Source organism: Marmota monax, unplaced genomic scaffold (genome assembly GCF_021218885.2).
Source record: "Marmota monax isolate L192 unplaced genomic scaffold, Marmota_monax_Labrador192_F-V1.1 WCK01_AAM20220418_F8-fsc00127, whole genome shotgun sequence".
Taxonomy (NCBI): Eukaryota; Metazoa; Chordata; class Mammalia; order Rodentia; family Sciuridae; genus Marmota; species Marmota monax.
In genome coordinates, this window is record NW_026692894.1 from 3,843,692 (window position 1) to 3,862,427 (window position 18,736).

At 37.3% G+C, this 18,736-nt stretch overlaps 1 protein-coding gene and 1 pseudogene across 5 annotated transcripts in view; one reads left to right on the forward strand and one right to left on the reverse strand.

Moving 5' to 3' along the window:
- The window catches only part of Btbd9 (BTB domain containing 9), a 410,025-nt gene that overhangs the window by 220,501 nt on the left and 170,788 nt on the right, over positions 1 to 18,736 (forward strand). The window lies entirely within an intron of this gene.
- LOC124096782 (small nucleolar RNA U3) lies at positions 16,696 to 16,797 on the reverse strand (annotated as a pseudogene).

Consider the following 18,736-nt stretch of genomic DNA (forward strand, 5'->3'; position numbering starts at 1 on the left):
TCCATAATTCCAAAATGATATAATTTTGGCAAAAACGGGAGAACAGTTCTTTAAGTTGCTTACATTTTACTACACCAAAAAGTCGATGGGGTTCTTTCTGTCCTCTAGTAAGGAGATCTGTCTGCACAGACATAGGCGTTGGCTTCCACGGGTGTGGTCCTTGCAGGGCATCTCCTTTAGAATTGTCCCTGAGGTGCCTCTCATGGACTGCTGGTGGTTTGCCAAGGAAGTGATTGAGGTATCACTGTCACCCCCTCTTTGTAATGAGAGCAGAGCCAGGAGTCAGTGTAAGCAGTGGTGACAGTTTCCACGAGTCAAAGCTTTTGGACTTCCTTGATTTAGAGGTGGTAGCTAGACCTCTGTCTGCTCAATCTTGAACCATCGATGCTTTTCTGTGCCTTTTGTCTTGATTTGTATCAAGACACAAATGAGGGTTTCTTGCCCATGAAGATTTAAATGTCTTGAACAGGAGTTATTATTTTTTCCCCAAAAACTTCCTCTCTGGGGGTTTCATTGAATAACTGCCCCTGAAATTGCCAGGGAACTTTAAACCAATGGTATTTCAACTTTTTTTTTTTTTTGATCATGCACCTATTAGTAAAAACAAACAAATAAACAAGAAAACTTTGCACATGAAAAGATGATCAACTTGAGTGTGGATCTCAAGGTGGAATCAGGGAAAAGCAAATCAAATTGCACTGAGATCCCACCTCACACTCACAAGAATGGCTAGAATCCAAAAGTCTGATAACTTGGTTTTGGGTTTGTTCCCCCTACTTTGAACAGTTTACAAACCTGTGCTTTGCTTTCCTGTAAAAATACAGTTTCACTGCAAGTCACGTGCAAGGTAAGACTTTCTAGTAGCCACATTAAAAAGTATTAGTGGCTACCATGTTGGATAAAGCAGTTCTGTGGAATGATTTCCTAGGTGAGTTGAATAGCAAGTGTATTTTTGACATTAATGTATGATGCCAGATTGCTTTTTGGAGAAATATGTTGTCTTAATTTTTAATGTGCTTTGGTGTGATCTTTGTAATGTGTCTTATATATCTACCTCCATGTGTATGATTTTAAAAAAAATACAACATGTTTGCATTTAAAAAGTTTGGTAACATGTTGTGACAAAATATTAAGAAATTGGAGCTGGGCATGGCAGCATGCCTGTAATCCCAGCAGTTTGGGAGGCAGAGGCAGAAGGATTATAAACTCAAGGCCAGCCTTAGCCATTTAGCAAGACCCTGTCTCAAAATTTTAAAAAATTTTAAAAAGTCTGGGGTCATAACTCCATGGCAGAGTATTCCTGGGTTCACTCTCTAGTAACACACACACACACACACAAGCAAGAAATTGGAACCCTTATAAACTGCAGTAAGAATGTAAAAATGCTATAGCTTTTAAATAGTCTATTCCTCAAAAAGTTTTGTTTAGTTACTGTTTAACTCTGTAATTCCACCTCTAGGTCTGTACTCAAGAGAAATTAAAACATGTACACATATAAACTTGAACATAAATGTTCACAGCAGCATTAATCATAATAACATCTGGATTGTTTTTACCTTTGTGTTATCAGCTGACAAACAGATGAACAGAATGTGGTGTATCCATGCTATGAAATATTATTCAGTCATTAAAAGGAATGAAATACTGATACATGATTTGATACAAATAAACCTTGAAACATTATATTAAGTGAAAAGAAGGCCTGCAGTTGTAGCTCAGGGATAGAGCACTTGCCTAGCATGTGTAAGGGACTGGCTTCAATCCTCAGCACCACATAAAAATAAATAAAAATGAAAGTATTAAAAATTAAAAGAATCATGTCAAAACGAAGCCAATATTTTAAAAAAGCAAAAAGAAATACATTATATGACTCCATTTATATGAAAGAAACATCCAGCCAGAATAGGTAAATCCATAGAGACAGAAGATTAGTGGTTGCTTAGGACTGAGGGAATGGTGAGGTGATAGCAAAAGGTTACTTTCTGCGGTGATGAATCGTGATGATGGTGGAACAACTCGGTGAATAGACCACAAACCCTCACACCCACATCTGTAGCTCTTTTTCATTTATTTATTTTTTAAATTTTGAGATGGGGTCTTGCTAAGTTGCTGAGGCTGACCTCAAATTTGGGAGGTCCTGCCTCAGCCTCCCAAGTCACTGGGATTATAGGGGTGTGCCATTGCTCTTGGCTAGCATTTCCTTTTTGAAACCAGTGAGCCACAATCTTACAGACCCTTTGAGTGTATACATCCACTTTAGAAATCTTTCTTTTTGACCACATGATAGAGAATGTGTGTGAGGTGAGCCCACGTGGGAAGAATAGGCCTGCTGAGACCCAAGAGCCCGATGTGCTTGTACTGGGAAGGTCTCTGGCGCTGTCGCCACATCTCAAGGAGAATGAAAACCTTCTGTGCTCTGGTAGCCCAGCATGTGCTGAAATAGGTGACAGCACCACCCAAAGGGTATTTCCAGTCACTTCATGGTACAATGAGAGAGACGTTTGAGTGGCATATGATTACAATCAATGACGACCCTGTAACATCCCATTTCATAATTATTACTAAAATCTATTCAATTTGTATGTGGGTCTGTACAGAAGGAGAAAGGAAAAATCCTATTCCCAGCTGCATGACATAAAGCTGTATTTTTATTAAGAGCTTTGACTGACGATGAAAGTCATAAATCACCAACATTGAAGCTTGAAGCACTAGAAGCCAAAGAGAAAATATAACCTGCAAAATGTACTATTGTGATCTAGTTTAATATTCATAGTTTCTAGGATTTTAAAGCAATTATATTCCAAATTATAGAATCTAATTTTTTTATGCACTACTTTCTTTTTTCTGGCACATCTTCTTGATCCTTTATGCCATTTCTTTATCTTGTCAGCTGGCAACTATCAGTTTGGATATTCATGCATTTGAGTGATTGGCTCTTGAGAACGGTGGTGAATAATTATAGCACATATAAAGCATAGTTAGTTTGAATGAATGTGTACACACAACAACATCCAAAATGGGGCTGTGAGTATGGCATAGTTGGTTCATACATGTTCCTATGTCGTGATGTTGAAGAGTTAAAAGAATATTTTGAATTTCCTGTTCTGTTTAAATGCACAAAGAACATGGTATTACATTTCTTTTTTGGTGCAGTAATGCATCATTAACAATTTATTGTGGTATATCAAGCCATGAAACAAATCACGTCTTGAGCATATTTCTCTGGCAGACAAAGGTACAGATTTTATGTATTGGGTTAGAGGAAATGAAATTTTCCCAGCAAGGGTAAGTAGAAAGAAATTTCGCTGTGGATATAATATATGTCTTTAAAATGTGGTGAAAATAAGTTTAAAAGATTCCTTATTAAATCCTCACTTCTATTAATTAATTCTATACTATAAATTATCATAGATTTCCTGCCAGTTAAAGACAGTTAAAAGATCAAGTGAAGAGTTTAGTACATTGCATAGTCCTAAAATAAATTATTATTATTATACTATTTTCATTTCCCCCCTTTGTTTAAAGAGTTACTTTGCTATTATAAAACCTGTGGTCTAACACAACTCAGATTTCTTTCTTGAGAAAGGATGACAATACATCATAAAACACAATTTATTAATGCCTTTAAAAATGTAGCTTCATGATGACATTTTAATATTTCAAAAGTCATGAAGTTTTAACTGTAAGTTTCAGTTTAAATGATCCTCAGGTTTTGGGTATTAGTATTTATTAGAAACAGAGTCATTTCAAGGTTGAAATGTAGAAACAGCATAGATGTGTTTATACAGATACGAAACATTGGCCAAAGGATTGGGGGACCCTGCTTTTTTTCAACATACTTCATTTGAAAAGGACCATTCTGAATCTGTGAACACACTGAATTGAGTTGATATGTTTCCTTTCAGTCAATATGAACTCTGGCAATACCATAGAGAGACAGGAAAACCTATTATACCATGTGCTGAAAATATACAAATAGCTCAGAATCCTAAAGCATCTTTTCCCCCCCTCTTTTCAGTGAGAAAAATAAAGCTGTAAAACAAACCATTTTTATAAAAGTCTCAAGTAGACAGTAATCCTAACAGCTAATACAGGTACTAAGTTGTATTCTTTCTTTCTTTCTTTTTTTTTTTTTTTTTAACAAAACAAAAAAGCCCATAATGTTGGAGCATTGCTGCTGCAGTCTAGGAGTCAAATAGGGGAGGGGGCCTAGTTACTGACAACACGGCCAGGCTCCAGCCAATTAAACTGTGAACCTCAAAGCTGTTTTACTAAGGCAAACTTTTTGTCAGGGGCAATTATACTGGAAGCATTTTCTTGGCACAAAGTGCACATCTGAACATTTAAATCCAGATATGCTAACAGATGTCTCTTGAGCAAGAGCATCATAAAACCAGATTTCACTTGAGTGAGGAAAATACTTTTTCCATCATTTTTTATTTTTCACTTGGAGATTACATTTCACTTTAGACGACAGCCTCATGGACTGTGATTAGAAAGGGTATCTGAGAAGGTAGAATTGGTACATCCTATCAGTGTGAGGTGAGTACATGCATTTCAAATGAAAGGGTGCTACCTACTTCTGAGAACATGGAATGCTAATGAAACGGGCCATTATTTTTCTCTCCTGGTTTTCAGGCCTCTTTCCCACAAATGCCTGACACGCTGTGAATTCACTCTTCTCCTTTATGATTCTGTGTGAATGTATTTGGCAACTGGGCAAGTCCTTTTCCCAGGAATTTAGTGGAATAGCTTATCTATTGGCTGATTGCTCTTCTGGGCACAGATGGAGCAAAATGAATAATTTACTTTTAGAAGCTTCTCTCAAATTCATATGTTATTTTTTATAGCCATTACTCATAATCACTGTCATTCTGACCACTTACCAATTGGCTGAATTAATGCTTATTGGATACATGATTCCTTCATTTGCCTTTTTCTTTTAATTTCTAGATTTAATATTGTCTTCCCTACAACAAACAAATATGTAAAGATTTTCATTCAGAAACATAATAATAGTTGATAAAGAAATGTGATTTCTTTAATTTGAAGTTTCTAGGAAGGTGAATGTTTAAGAGTGAATTCTTAAATGTTTTCATGCCAGGTGTGGTGGTGCATACCTGTAATCCTAGCAACTTGGGAGGCTGAGGCAGAAGGAATGCAAGTTCGAGGCCAGCTTGAGCAATTTAGCAGGACCCCGTGTCAAGTTAAAAAATAAAAAGAGGTAGGGATACAGCTCAGTAGTAGAGAACTTCTGGGTTCAATCCCTGCTACCCCGCCCCCTCTGCAAGAAAAGGTCACATTAGAGGTACATCAAATTCAGTTGTCCCTTGGTATCCTAGAGGGATTGATTCCAGGATGGCCCACAAACACCAAAATCCAGGAATGTTCAAGCTTCTGATATATATTAAGGCATACTATTTGCATTTAATCTGTTGCATCTTCCTGGATAAGTCACCTCTAGATTACTTATAATACCTAAATACAATGTAAATCCTCTGTAAATCACTATTGTGTTAGTCAGCCTTGTGTTGCTGTGACAAGATACCTAAGAAAATCAACTTAAATGAGGATTTATTTTGGTTCACAGTTTCAGAGATTTCAGTCAGTAGTCACTTGGCCCCATTGTTTCTGGGCCTGTGGTAGGCAGAGCATCATTGTGAAAGCATGTGGTACTGCACACCTGCAGCCAGGAAGGAGGGAGAGCAAGAGAGGAGAAAGAACTGAGGACAGCACTCCCCCTGTGACCTGCTCCCTCCATCCAGGCCCCAACTCCTGCAGTTGCCACACCCTCATTAGCCCATTTAGCTATGAATTCACCCATGGATTAGCCCACTGATGAGGTTAGCACCCTCATGATCCAGGGGAACCTCTGAACACTGCTGCACTAGGGACCAACCCTTCAACAATAGAAGCTCTTCAGGGGAAATTTCAGATCCAAACCACAATAATATATTGTTAGGGAATAATGACAGGAGGGAAAAAAAAGTCTGTACATTTTCAGTACAGATGCAATTTTTTTCCTTGAATATTTTCAATCTGAGGTGTCGAATTCATGAATGTGGAACCCATAGATGTGGAAGGCTGGCTACGGATTTTGGCAACATAAAAAAAACTAGTGCAAAAATATTACCAACATAGGGTGGACTTTCTGAGAAAAGAGTAATTCAAAACACATATCCCAAATATAAATATTATTATTATTTTATTATATGTACACTACTCAGAATAGAATTTTAAAATGTGACCTTGTAATGTAGGAGCCAGAATTCTCAGCACTATCACCTGTTAAATTGATCCTGTGAGCATTATATTCCATACATGTAAACGTCCACTTTCAACTGAAATCTGAGGAGGAGCAATATATTTGGAGGTAATTCCTAGTTCTGTAATTCTGTATTAATGTCTTCTTTTTATGTTTATTATAATAAATTAAATATATTTACTGTGAATATTGTTATGTTGCTTTGGAATTTTCTGTTTTCTTTTTTTTTTTTTTGGTGAATCTGGGGTGGAACCCAAGACCTCATGCTTGCTAGGCAAGTGCTTTATCACTGAATTACATCTCTTACTGATGAAAGTTTGAAGTGGCAAAGTTGACATTCTTAGATTTATCCTTACATGACACAAACAAGTTTCTTGAAACTTGTCACCTTAATGGAATGAAACAACTAGTATAAAATTGAAGATCTTTTTTAACGTTATGAATAATAGTTTACAAAATAACATTACAAAGATTAGAATTATGGTATTATCTAATCACTAATAATCTTGTTTTTTAAAATTTCATAGGCATATATTCATTCAAGAAACATTCTTCCCAAACATATCTAGCAAATTTTTTATTTCCTAATATTTGTATTGTTAACATGTTTGCACATTTATTTTCAGTTTTTAATAATTCATTTTGTACACAAAATTAATAATTGTATGCAGCCATTTTTTTATAATTTTAGTTGTAGATGGACACAATACCTTTATTGTATTTATTTATTTTTTATGTGATGCTAAGGATCAAACCCCCAGTGCCTCACACATGCTAGGCAAGCGCTCTACCACTGAGCGACAACCCCAGCCCAGTCACCATTATTATTATAGCATTTTATTCCTGGAATAATAAATACATCACAGTTGTGTGTACTGTCAAGATTTTAATCAAAAGTTCATAATGAGATTTTTTCACACCAACTTGCATTTAGAATACTTAACCTTTACTTGAAAGTGAGTAGTCAGCTAGGGACATCAAGTCTACAGCCAGAGCAATGGCACGTGCCTGCAGTCCCAGCTGCCTGTGAGGCTGAGGCAGGGTGATCATCACTGAGGTTATTATTGTGATTTAGAGTTGCTGGGAACCCATTTGATCACATGGTCACTGATCACAAATACATTCAGGAATGTCACAATTGACTCTAAAGCAGACCTTAAGCTCCTAACACCCTTCCAAAGGCTGAGGTCAAAGCCAGATAGCGTAGAGCTGTAAAGGCCCAACTTGAGCACATTCCTACACTAACATTGCACAGAACTTGGCTTCCCTTGCATTTTGTGTGCATGCTAAGAGACTCTTGAACATTTAGGTCTGATGTTAGGCAAGGTATTTTTGTCATTTTATTCCAGGAGAGATGAGACAGATTTCCCCTGAAACTTGGAGGTGTTTTATTCTGGGAGTGTCTTTCTATTGAACTATTTAAGCATTGTCTTCTTGTGAAATTTTAGGTCATTCAGGAGTTACCATGTATCAACTTTTTTTCAGGTCTTCTGGGGCCTGGAAGCACTGTGATTTTCCTTATCAATTGTGTGACTATTTGTGAGGACCTTCTAATATGTATCTTATGGAGGTGGGTTATTTTAGTTTGTAAATGCTAAATGATCTAACTTCTATATGAGCTAAGCAGGCTTTTGTTGGTAGATATGTTTTGCATATCCAAAAAACCCATTTGCCAGAGGCCTCAGAGGAAGATAAAAAGGGATTTATATCTGACAGCAATCTTTGTCTCTTTTAATACCTTTTTATTGAATTCTTCATAAGGTGAAAACTACTCAGTCAGTCTAAAGATATACAAATTAGGTCTAAAAATCAAGCACATTCAATGTTATAGCAGTGAAGCAGTAAAACTTTATATAATGCAGTGTGCTTTATTTTTATATAGCCTAATTCACAGGATCACAAGACACTTTATAGAAAGAATCAATTGCGGGCTTAAAAGAAAAAGGAAACTTTTAAGGTGAGATTTAAGGACAAAATATACTCTCATTTGGCACTTATCTTGCAACTGAGTCAGAATCACTGTGCCTTATGTGCTCTCATTATTAACATTAGACTTAAAGTTTTCCCCTGTAACTAAGCCCTAAAGTGCTAGCCTGCCAAAGGGAGGACAGTCTTGTGTTCCCATGCAACTTGCCAGTTGTCCAATACAAAAGGCACTAACTGTCTCTGCCACAGCTGCTCAGTCATCCCTGGACTTGGCACAATTCTAACAAAAGCCATGACTCATATTTCTCAGTCATTAACATTAGCGTGCAGTAGGAAATCAACATCTTTGCCATCATACCTTCTACTTTTAACAGCCCTACTTGCTATCATTAATTGTGTGTCGTGTGTGCCTGTATGTGTCTATATATGCATTTTTTTTTCCTGGTTTTTGCGATCATCTTGTAGGATTTTGAATTAGTCTGTTTTGAGCTACTATAACAGGACACAGTAGACTGAGTAATATATAAATAATAGAAAACCACTTCCTACAGTTCTGAAAGCGTGGATTCCAGGATGAAGGTGCTGACAGGTTTGGTGGCTTTCTGCTTCTAAGATGGCCTCTTGCTGCTCCTTGCTCCAGAGAGTAGGAATGCAGTGTCCTTGCACTGAGGAAGGCAGAAGGGCAGGGTAGCAGAAAATGCTGTGGGGCCTCTTTCATTAAGACCTTAGTCTCATTCATGAGAGAGGAGCCCTCATGAACTGACCCCCCTCTTAAAGGCCCCAGCTTTTAGTACCATCATGTTGGCATGTAAGTCCCCTGAAATTTGGAGGGGACACACTTAAACTATAGCAAAGCGGAATAAATTTTGAATTTTATTTAAAACAAAGAAGAATGAATAAACAACAAAAAAAAAGCTCTTCAAGAATATCATGGTGGTGCATACCTATAACCCCAGCAGCTCAGGAGGCTGAGTCAGGAGGATTATGAGTTCAAAGCCAGCCTCAGCAATTTAGCGAGGCCCCAGAGGCCCTAGGCAGCGCAGCAAGACCCTGTCTCTAATAAAAATAAAGGGGCTGGTTGGGAATGTGGCTCAGTGGTTAAGTGCCCCTGGATTTAATCCCTGGTACCAAAACAAACAAACAAAAGAAACTCCCTTTTAATTTTTCTTAAAAATATTGTTATCCAGATTTAAATCATTTTTGAAATGTACAAAAAGTGTGTGTGTGTGTGTCTGTGTGTGTCTGTGTGTGTGTATAGTGTTCATCAGTTTGAAAATGGGTGTTAGTTTGATATTAAACAATATCATAAACTCTTATGTTAAATATTAAACAATATCGTAAACTGGGTGGCTTATAAATAACAGAAATTTATTTTTCATAATTTGGAGTTGAAAAGTTCCAAACTGGGTACATTGGCCTATAATTCCAGCTATTCTGGAGGCTAAGGCGGGAGGATTACAAGTTTGAGACTAGTCTGGGCTAAAATTTAGTGAGACCTTGAATAAAAATAAAAAATAAAAAGGGCTGGGGATGTAGTTCAGTGTTTTCTTAGTATGTGCGAGGTTACAGGTTCAGTCCCCAGCAAACCCCCCACCTCCCAAATACACACACACACACACAGGAGTAAAGTTCTTCCAGATCCAGGAGGCTCCACTGTATTTCGTGTGTGGGAGGGCCTATTTCTTCCTTCCTTTCTCCCTTCCCTTTTCTCCCACCTCCTCCCTTCCCTTCTTTCTTTTGCAGCATCTTTTTTTTTTAGGCTAATTTGTTATACATGACAACAGAATGCAACTCAACTCATAGTTCACATAAATAAAGCACAATTTTCCATGTCTCTGGTTGTGCACAAAGTAGAGTCACACCATTCGTGTCTTCATACGTGTACTTGGGGCAATGATGTCCATCTCATTTCCAGGCATTCATCCACCTCCGTGCATCTTTTTAGTGTGTCTCCTTCCCCTGGTGAAGGACACAGTTAGCTCTCTGGACCCTCTCTCACTAGTCTCACTTATTTTAGGGCTCCTTCTTCATGACCCACTCGCTCCAAAGACCTGAATTTTTAACACATTACCTTGGGGGTTAGGATTTTAATCATGAATTTTAGGACAACACAAGTGTGAAGTCTATAACATGAATTTTAATAAAATGAAGATCTGTTACTTGCAACCTTACTTAGGTCATGGAACATTACTGGTTTCTTTTGGCATTTTTACAATATTCGGTCCTTTTATCCACGGCCAGGATGTGTCTCCCGGTTTATTTTGGTCGTCTTTACTGCAGTCCTTTTCTCTGCATCTTCTACATCTTTTGTTAGGTCTATTCCTAGGTAGGATGTTTTTGTCATTATTGTGTCCAGTATCTTTTAATTAAATACATTCTTCCCAACTACTACTAAACGTGTAGAAATGCAGTTGAACAGAGAACAATGATGGTCATCCTTTTTATGTTTGTTTCTTTTTCATTGTACCACTACAAAATGACATTTGCCATAGGATTTTGATAGATGCTCTCTTGCAAGTTAAGGAAATTGCCTTATACTCCTGGTTTGCTAAGTGTTTTTAAAATTTCTGAATAGTGGTTAAATTTATCAAATACTTTTTCTGGAAATATTGCGACAGTCATATTGTTTTTCTCATTTTAAGTTAATGTAGAGAATTACATTATAAGGTTTTTTTTTAATGTCAAAAATACTGCCATTCCTGGAATAAACCAAATTTGGTCATGATGAATTACCTATTTGTACATTATTGCATTTGTTTTGCTAAATTTCTGTTTAGGATCTTGCATTTGTGTTTATGAGTGAACTCAATTAGAATTTTTCTGTATTTATCTGATTTTGTTTTTAGGTTATAGGAGCTTCCTAAAGTATGTTGAAGGGTATTGCATCTTTTTCTTTCCCTATGAAAGAATTTGTACAATGTTGAAATCGTCTGTTTCTTCAATTTTGGTAGAATTCACCTGTAAACTTTCTTTAACCACTGATTAAATATTTTAAAGTTTAGAGGACAATTCTGGTTCTATCTTTCTTGTTGACTCGATTTTGGTAATCAGAGTTTCTAGAAATTTGTCCATTTCAATCAGGTTCTTCAAATTTATTGGCTTAACAGTTATTTTTAGTTATTTTTTAATTTTTTAAAAATTTTTTAGATATTGATGAACCTTTGTTTTATTCATTTATTTATATGCGGTGCTGAGAATTGAACCCAGTGCCTCACACGTGCTAGGCAAGTGCTCTGCCACTAAGCCACAACCTCAGCCCCTATTTTTAGTTTTTAAAATGTTTAAAAAAACATATGGATGGACATAATATCTTTGTTTTATTTATTTATTCTTTTATGCAGTGCTGAGGATTGAACCCAGTGCCTCACACATTCCAGGCAAGCACTCTACCACTGAGCTAACCCCAACCCCTTAAAATCTCGAAGTATGCTACCTCTCCTTTCATGCCCAGGATTGATTATTTGTCCCTCTTCTCTGTTATTCTTCATTCATTATGCTTGAATTTTGTCAGCCTTTCCAAAGAACCATCTTTGGCTTTTTTGATTCTCTGTATTTTATCTTTGTTTTTTGCCCTTGTCCAGGATTTCTTCCACTTTGTACTGTCATTGTTTCTCTAAGAACAATTTTAACAATAAGTTAATTAGTTGAATGTCTCATGTTTTTTATTTTCTAATATTTTGAGACTTTTCCCACCTAGGACTACATTAAGTGTAGCCTGCAAATTTTAAAGTCTTTGTCTAGTAAGTCCAATGCCCAGGCTTCCTCTTGAAGTTTCTATTGCTTTCTCCCTTTCTTTTCCCCCCATGTGAATGGACCATGTTTTCTGTTTTCTTCACAAGTTTCATAATTTTTTCTTGAAAAGTAGACTCTTTGAATATTATGATGATGTTACTTGGGAATCGGGTTCGCCTCCCTCTGCAGGGTTTGTTTTTGCTGTTTGTAGTAGGTTGTTGCTTCTTTGATGACTTTCTAAACTTACTTTTGTAATGATTGTATTTTTTAAAATATTTTTTTTTTTTTAAATTTTTTAATATTTATTTTCTAGTTTTCGGCGGATACAACATCTTTGTATGTGGTGCTGAGGATCGAACCCGGGCCGCACGCATGCCGGGCGAGCGCGCTACTGCTTGAGCCACATCCCCAGCCCTTAAAATATTTTTATTCTAATTAGTTATACATGATAGTAGGGTGCATTTTGACACATCACATATAAATGGAATATAACTTCCCTTTCATCTGGTGGCACTTGATGTAGAGTTACTCAGGTCATGTAATCATATTCACACATAGGGTAAAAATGTCCAATTCATTCTACTATCATTCATTCTATCATTCATTCTATCATTCATGAATTAGCATCTGCATATCAGAGAAAACATTGGGCCTTAAGTTCTTTGGGATTAACTTATTTTGATTAGCGTAATATTCTCCAGTTCCATCCATTTACTAGCAAATGCCATGATTTCATTCTTTAAGGCTGAGTAATAGTCCATTGTGTATATATACCAGTTTCTTTATCCATTCCTTTATTGAAGGGTACCTAGGTTGGTTCCATAGTTGAGCTATTGTGAATTGAGCTGCTTTAAATATTGATGTGGCAGTGTCACTGTAGTATTCTGTATGCTGTAATATGCTGATTTTAAGTCCTTTGGGTATAAACCTAGGAGTGGGATGACTGGGTCAAATGGTGGTTCCATTCCAAGTTTTCTGAGGAATCTCCATACTGCTTTCCAGAGTGGTCATACCAATTTGCAGTTCCACCAGCAATGTATGAGTGTGCCTTTCCCCCCAACATCCTCACCAGCGTTTATTATTGTTTGCATTCTTGATGATTGCCAGTCTGACTGAAAGGATTGTATTTTTGTTATAGATGGCGTCTAAAGTCTGTGTCTCATTAGCTTATTGGACAGTTAATATTTTGGCAGAATTTCCTTAACACTAGGATCCCAAAACAACAAGAACTCCTCTGGTCTTTATAGATTATTTCTGTTGAGGCCACTTCAGTACTGAGCCAGGGCCTGCTTAGCCTGTTCTGCCTGTTGTCATAGAATCTGAAGACCAGTTAGAGAATGCTTAGTAGCTTCTGGGGCCTTCTGGGGACATGCGCTCAGTGCCAGGGGTGTACCTGGCCTTCCTTCTCTGTCCCCTGTACTCACAGAGCTTTACAAGGGCCCTGTGTGTATCTGTCTCCTTTTCCAACCTCTTCTTTCCCCTGCTTCTCAGTCTATTAGTGTTTACTGCATAGTCATCACAGGTTTTTTATGCCAGTTTTTTTTTTTGCAAAAAAATGGGATATGACCATTATGTGAAGCTTTTCTGATTTTTTTTTTTTTGCCAGTGTTACTTAAAAATCATTTATTACTAAACTATCTTTGGTGCAAGATTAGGATGCACAGTATATTTGTGAATATTCCTTAAAATTGAATACTCCAAATCAACTCATGTCATTTCTTTGTGACAGTTTAGCAAACATTTTTCAGTCTACAAAAACAAAAAGGTTAGCACATCAGCTGTTATTGATCTCTGCATTGTAGTTGAAATATTACACTTGAGATAAGTTACCACAATGTTGGGAGGTATGGACTTATCAAATTTAATCTGTGTCCACAGATTTTGTGTCATTATCATTGGTTTCCTTATCTGGCACATGGTCCTCAGTGCCATTCCTGTAAGATGTGTTTACTGTTAATTCTGCAGCATTCTAAACAAACCACACAACACACACAAGTTCCCTGTATTTCCCAATGGAAATACATTGACAAATGCCCATGCACTGAGAATCCCAGGCCCACATCTGGGTTCACAAGCCTGCAAGAAGACAAACGCCCATCCCGGTGCCTCTGATGAATACATTGCTACTCAGTTTACCTTTTAAGGGGCATAGCGAACAATTATGCAATTATGCAATGGAAGGTTATAACCCAATTTTTGTACTAAAGCAACAATGTGTGTCTATTACATGGTGGCAACAGTTCTGTGGTGAAATATGGTATCTACTGCTTCTCTCATCTGTTGTCCCTTGCCTAAGCCTGCTATGGCCAGTACTTACACCTTCAAATGCATGTGGTGAAAGCCACCTGGGAAGCCACCCAGCCTTGGGAAAGGGTCTGAGTCAGACAAAACAAAGGCAAACCCTTGAGCCGTCCTTAAGGAAGCCTCCTGATAGGTCAAAATTCTTTGAGAATGGGATCATATTGCTTCTTCTGGAACTGAAGAGTTGCAGCAGGAGTGTGGGTTGTGGTCCTCACAGCTGCCACTTACCTGAGACGTAGGGACACTGGCAGGCAGTTTATAACACCCTAGTATTGGCCACTACATCCTCTTTCTTCACCACACTTTGTCCCAGAATTCTGCAAAAGTTGATTTGACAGGTTTTATACCAGTTTCTTTTTCTTTTTTCTTTTCTTTTTTTTTTAATGATGGAGCCCTGGAGTTTTTTCACCATTTTCAGTGGCTTCTGGGGCCTTTTGGGGGCATGCACCCCCCCTACCCCCAGCCAAACCAAGTGTTTACTAAGTGTTACCCACTTTCTGCAACCTTGCATATCTGAAAATGCCTTTATTCTGCCTTCACATTGCTGTACACATTAGCTATAGAGAGAATCATAGGTTGGAAATTATCTTATAGGTTCAGAAATTGAACTGCAATTCTCCATCACTTTTCTGGCCTTAATGTTGTTGAGAAATCTAAAATTGTTCTGCTACCTGATCCTTTGTGTGTGATCTCCCTCTGTCCTCCCAACTTTATCTTCTCTGTCCTACTGACTGTCCTTTTGTCTTTCAGCTCTACATTCTGGGATATTTTCTCCTCCCCACCCCCTGCTCCTGCTCCTTTTCCTCCTCCATCTCCTCCGTGCTTGTGCAAACCAGGCAAGCACTCACCACTAAGCTACATCTCCAACTCATATTTCCTCTGCTTAATTAGCTGACTTTTATTCCCTTTTATTTAAATTTCTGTTGTCTTTTTATATTTTCAAGAACTTACTTTACTCTTTAAAAATTGTCTTAAATTTTATTTAGAATTTGTTTCCTCCATTTTTTGTTTTGTTTTGTTTTGTTTTTCTTTGCTTTGATTTTAGCTCTTCTGTTTTAGAGCTTACCTCAGCTCTGTAGCCCTCTTGTTTTTAACAGTGGAAGGAAGCTTTGAGTATAACTTTGAGCTTTGCTATTGGGCAGTAGTTCTTAATCATGGCTGAACATTAGAATCATTTAGGGAGCTTTTAAAAATCTCTATCTCTGGGCCACCACGTCAGAGATTAAATAGAACCTCAAGTGTGAAGCTTGGGTGTCACTTTTTCTTTTTCCTTTTTTTTAATTTTTTTTTTTCATTTTTAGAGCTTTACAGGTGATATCAGTGAGCAGCTAAATCTGCTAAACCAGTTGGCGTAGAATCCCAGGTGTCAATGTTTTCGAATCCCCACCCTGTGCACCCACACACTAATAGCTTCCTCAGAGGAAAAACAACTACACACAGGGTGAAGGCTGACAGTATTTCGGGAGCCGAATAGAGAAAGAACTATCTCAACATTCCTTGGCCAGTAAGTATGGTCACTTTACCCCAATTCCAACAAGATACTCTTGTGATCAGCTGCCTAGGTCAATTTCAATCCAAAGATTGTTTTATACTCTGCCAAGTTTTTTTTCTGCAGAAATGCAATGTGGCCTTACTCATCAGCTTGTAATAGGGAGGGGTCCTAGATATTTAACTTTTATGCTTAATAGTTAGATCTTTCCCCCATCCTCACCACTCTTTCTCCCCAAGTTCCAGAGACATTGATGGCTACTGATTTATCAGACTTTCTGTAGCTTGACATAAGTTGCTTCCCATCTGCCCACTCCTACTGAGAAGCAGCTTGCTTAGGTCTGTTAAGCCAGTTTCCAGCCTTCAGAATTTTGTTGTCTTTTTTTCTCTTTTTCTTCCTACCTCTTGGCTTTTGGAAAAGTCTTATTGAAGTTTTAAGGGATTTGAGTAGGATTGAACTTTGACCAATGGTAATTTTCCTCTCAGCTCCTTGATATTATCCTCCTGTCCTTTGTCACTCTTGCTCAGGCTTATGATCTAATAAGCTTCTGGATATGATCTGTCTTTTTCTTCTGGCTACTTTCCAGGTCTATATTTTGGCTTTTATGTTCTGCACTTTTGCTTCTATGTGTTTAGTTATGGATATCTTTTTATATATCCTACTTAGGGTTTTTTGTAATTGTTTTGTCTCTCAGTAGTTCTGGAAAGTGCTCATCTATTACTACATTAAATATTGTCTTATTCTTTGTATTCACTCTTTCTAGATCTTGGTTAGATTAGATGTTAGATTTCCTTACTTCATATCTTTTTTTTAAAGTTGTAGATGGACACAATACCTTTATTTTATTTATTTTTTTATGTGATGCTAAGGATTGAACCTGGTGCCTCACACATGCTAGGCAAGCGCTTTACCTCTGAGCCACAACCCTAGCCTCTACTTTGTATCTTTGATATTTTTCATTTCTTGTGTCTCTGTCTAGCATTCTGAGTAATTTCTTTAGTTTCGTCTTCTAGTTTGTTAATTCTCTCAGCTACCTTTGATCTTAGTAACATACTATAGAAATGATCCCTGAAAGTATAGTCTTTACCTTTGATCTTATGCTAAATCATCTATTAGATACCAATTTAAATCATATTTTTTATTTCCGTGAATAGTATGTGGTTTTTCCCCCCTTAATTATGCTTTGTCAACTTTGATAAGTCTTGTCTTGCATTATACTAACAATTTTAAACACACACACAGCACAATCATTTATATTCTGTGTCTGATCATTCTGGTAGCTGCAGTATGTTCTAGTGTGGGTGTGCCAGTTGTTATTTCTGCTCTTTAACTGAGGTTTATTTCTCATATTTTTAGTGACTCTTTTTATTATAAGCTGATATTTCTTTGAATTTTTCTGTATATGTGTGAATTTTTTAAAAAAATTCAGTTGTAGGTGGACACAATATCTTTATTTTATTTATTTATTTTTATGTGGCTCTGAGGATCAAACCCAGCACCCCACACATGCTAGGCAAGCCCTCTACTGCTGAGCCCCAGCCCCAGCCCTTTATGTGAATTGTCTGAGACTTGCAGTTGTGTTTCTCTAGGTATGATTAGATTAGCTTCTTTCCAGCACCTAAGGCAGATAACCAACCAATGAGTATTGGAAACTTAATTTTTAATTTTGGGTTCTCAGGCTACCCAGATAGTATGGATTCTGGCCTAAAACCTAATGGAGAGCAAACTTGTGCTTAGGAATTCTTAGAGGATTTTTCTTTTTTCTTTCTCAGGCATGCATATTTTTTCCCTGTTCTATTCAGAGTCAAACTCCAATTAAGTCTGTCTTCTTTTACAAGATGAGTTTCTTTTCCATCTTTGTCTTTATTGTGTCTTCTTTCTTCTTCTCTTCTCCTCTTCCTCCTCCTCTTCTTTTTAATTTTAATTTTTAAAATGTTAACCACATTTAGGAAATTATTTTTTTCCCAGAGGTCCCTAGTTCAATATCTCTCCATGTTTAGACCCCAGGCTTTGTCTCCTTACCCTATGCATGTATGTGACCCGTTAAAATCCACACTGCTACCAGGGATCAGCAAATGATCTTGCAGGTGGGGTCATTGTATGTCTTGGTATGTCTGAAAATGTATGTATTTTTTGCAGCTTAGTCAGTGATGTTCAAAAATGTCCTAGTTTGGGCAGGAACCAATATGGTCACCCTACTATCAGCTCTAAGACTTACTTTCTCATCCCTAGGAAATGGTTCTTCTTCAAAGATTCTTGCTTACAAACACTGCTGAATAACTTAATCATGCTATTAAAATAATTCAAGAATTTTTTTCCAATATTTTTAGGTACTCTTCTTGAGAAGGGCTTTCTTCACAGTCACTGTGTTGCTGGATGTGAAAGTCCTGCTTATTTTTTTTTTCTTTTTGAGTAATTGGGGATGGAACCCAGGGCCTCACACATGCTAAGCAAGAGCTCTACCACTGAGCTACATCTCTGGCCCTGCCTATATCTTTTATAGAATCTTAGAAAGAATGTAAAGATTTCTTTTTTAGGAAGATCTTATTGTATTCCTTCCTTAAACCAGCCTATTTATGATACAACACCTCATAGATTAGGAAAATTAGTATATTCTTCCCATTTTAATAATTACTATATAGATAAGTAATGTTTGGGGTAAATGATTACAAAAACAGAATCACATCTTGATTAAAAATTAACCTCCTTGCCAGGTGTGGTGGTGCATGCCTATAACCCCAGCAGCTTGGGAGGCTGAGAATCATGAGTTCAAAGCCAGCCTCAGCAACTGTGAGGCACTAAGCAACTCAATGAGATCCTGTCTCTAAATAAAATACAAAATAGGGCTAGGGATGTAGCTCAGTGGTTGAGTGCCCCTGAGTTCAATCTTCAGTACCCCCCCCCACAAAAAAAATTAACCTCCTTAAATATGACTGGAAGCTCCAAGGAGGGCCTGGAATCATTAAAGCAAGTGAGATATAGTTCGGGATAAATCTAATAGAAGGTATGTGTAAATGGTATGA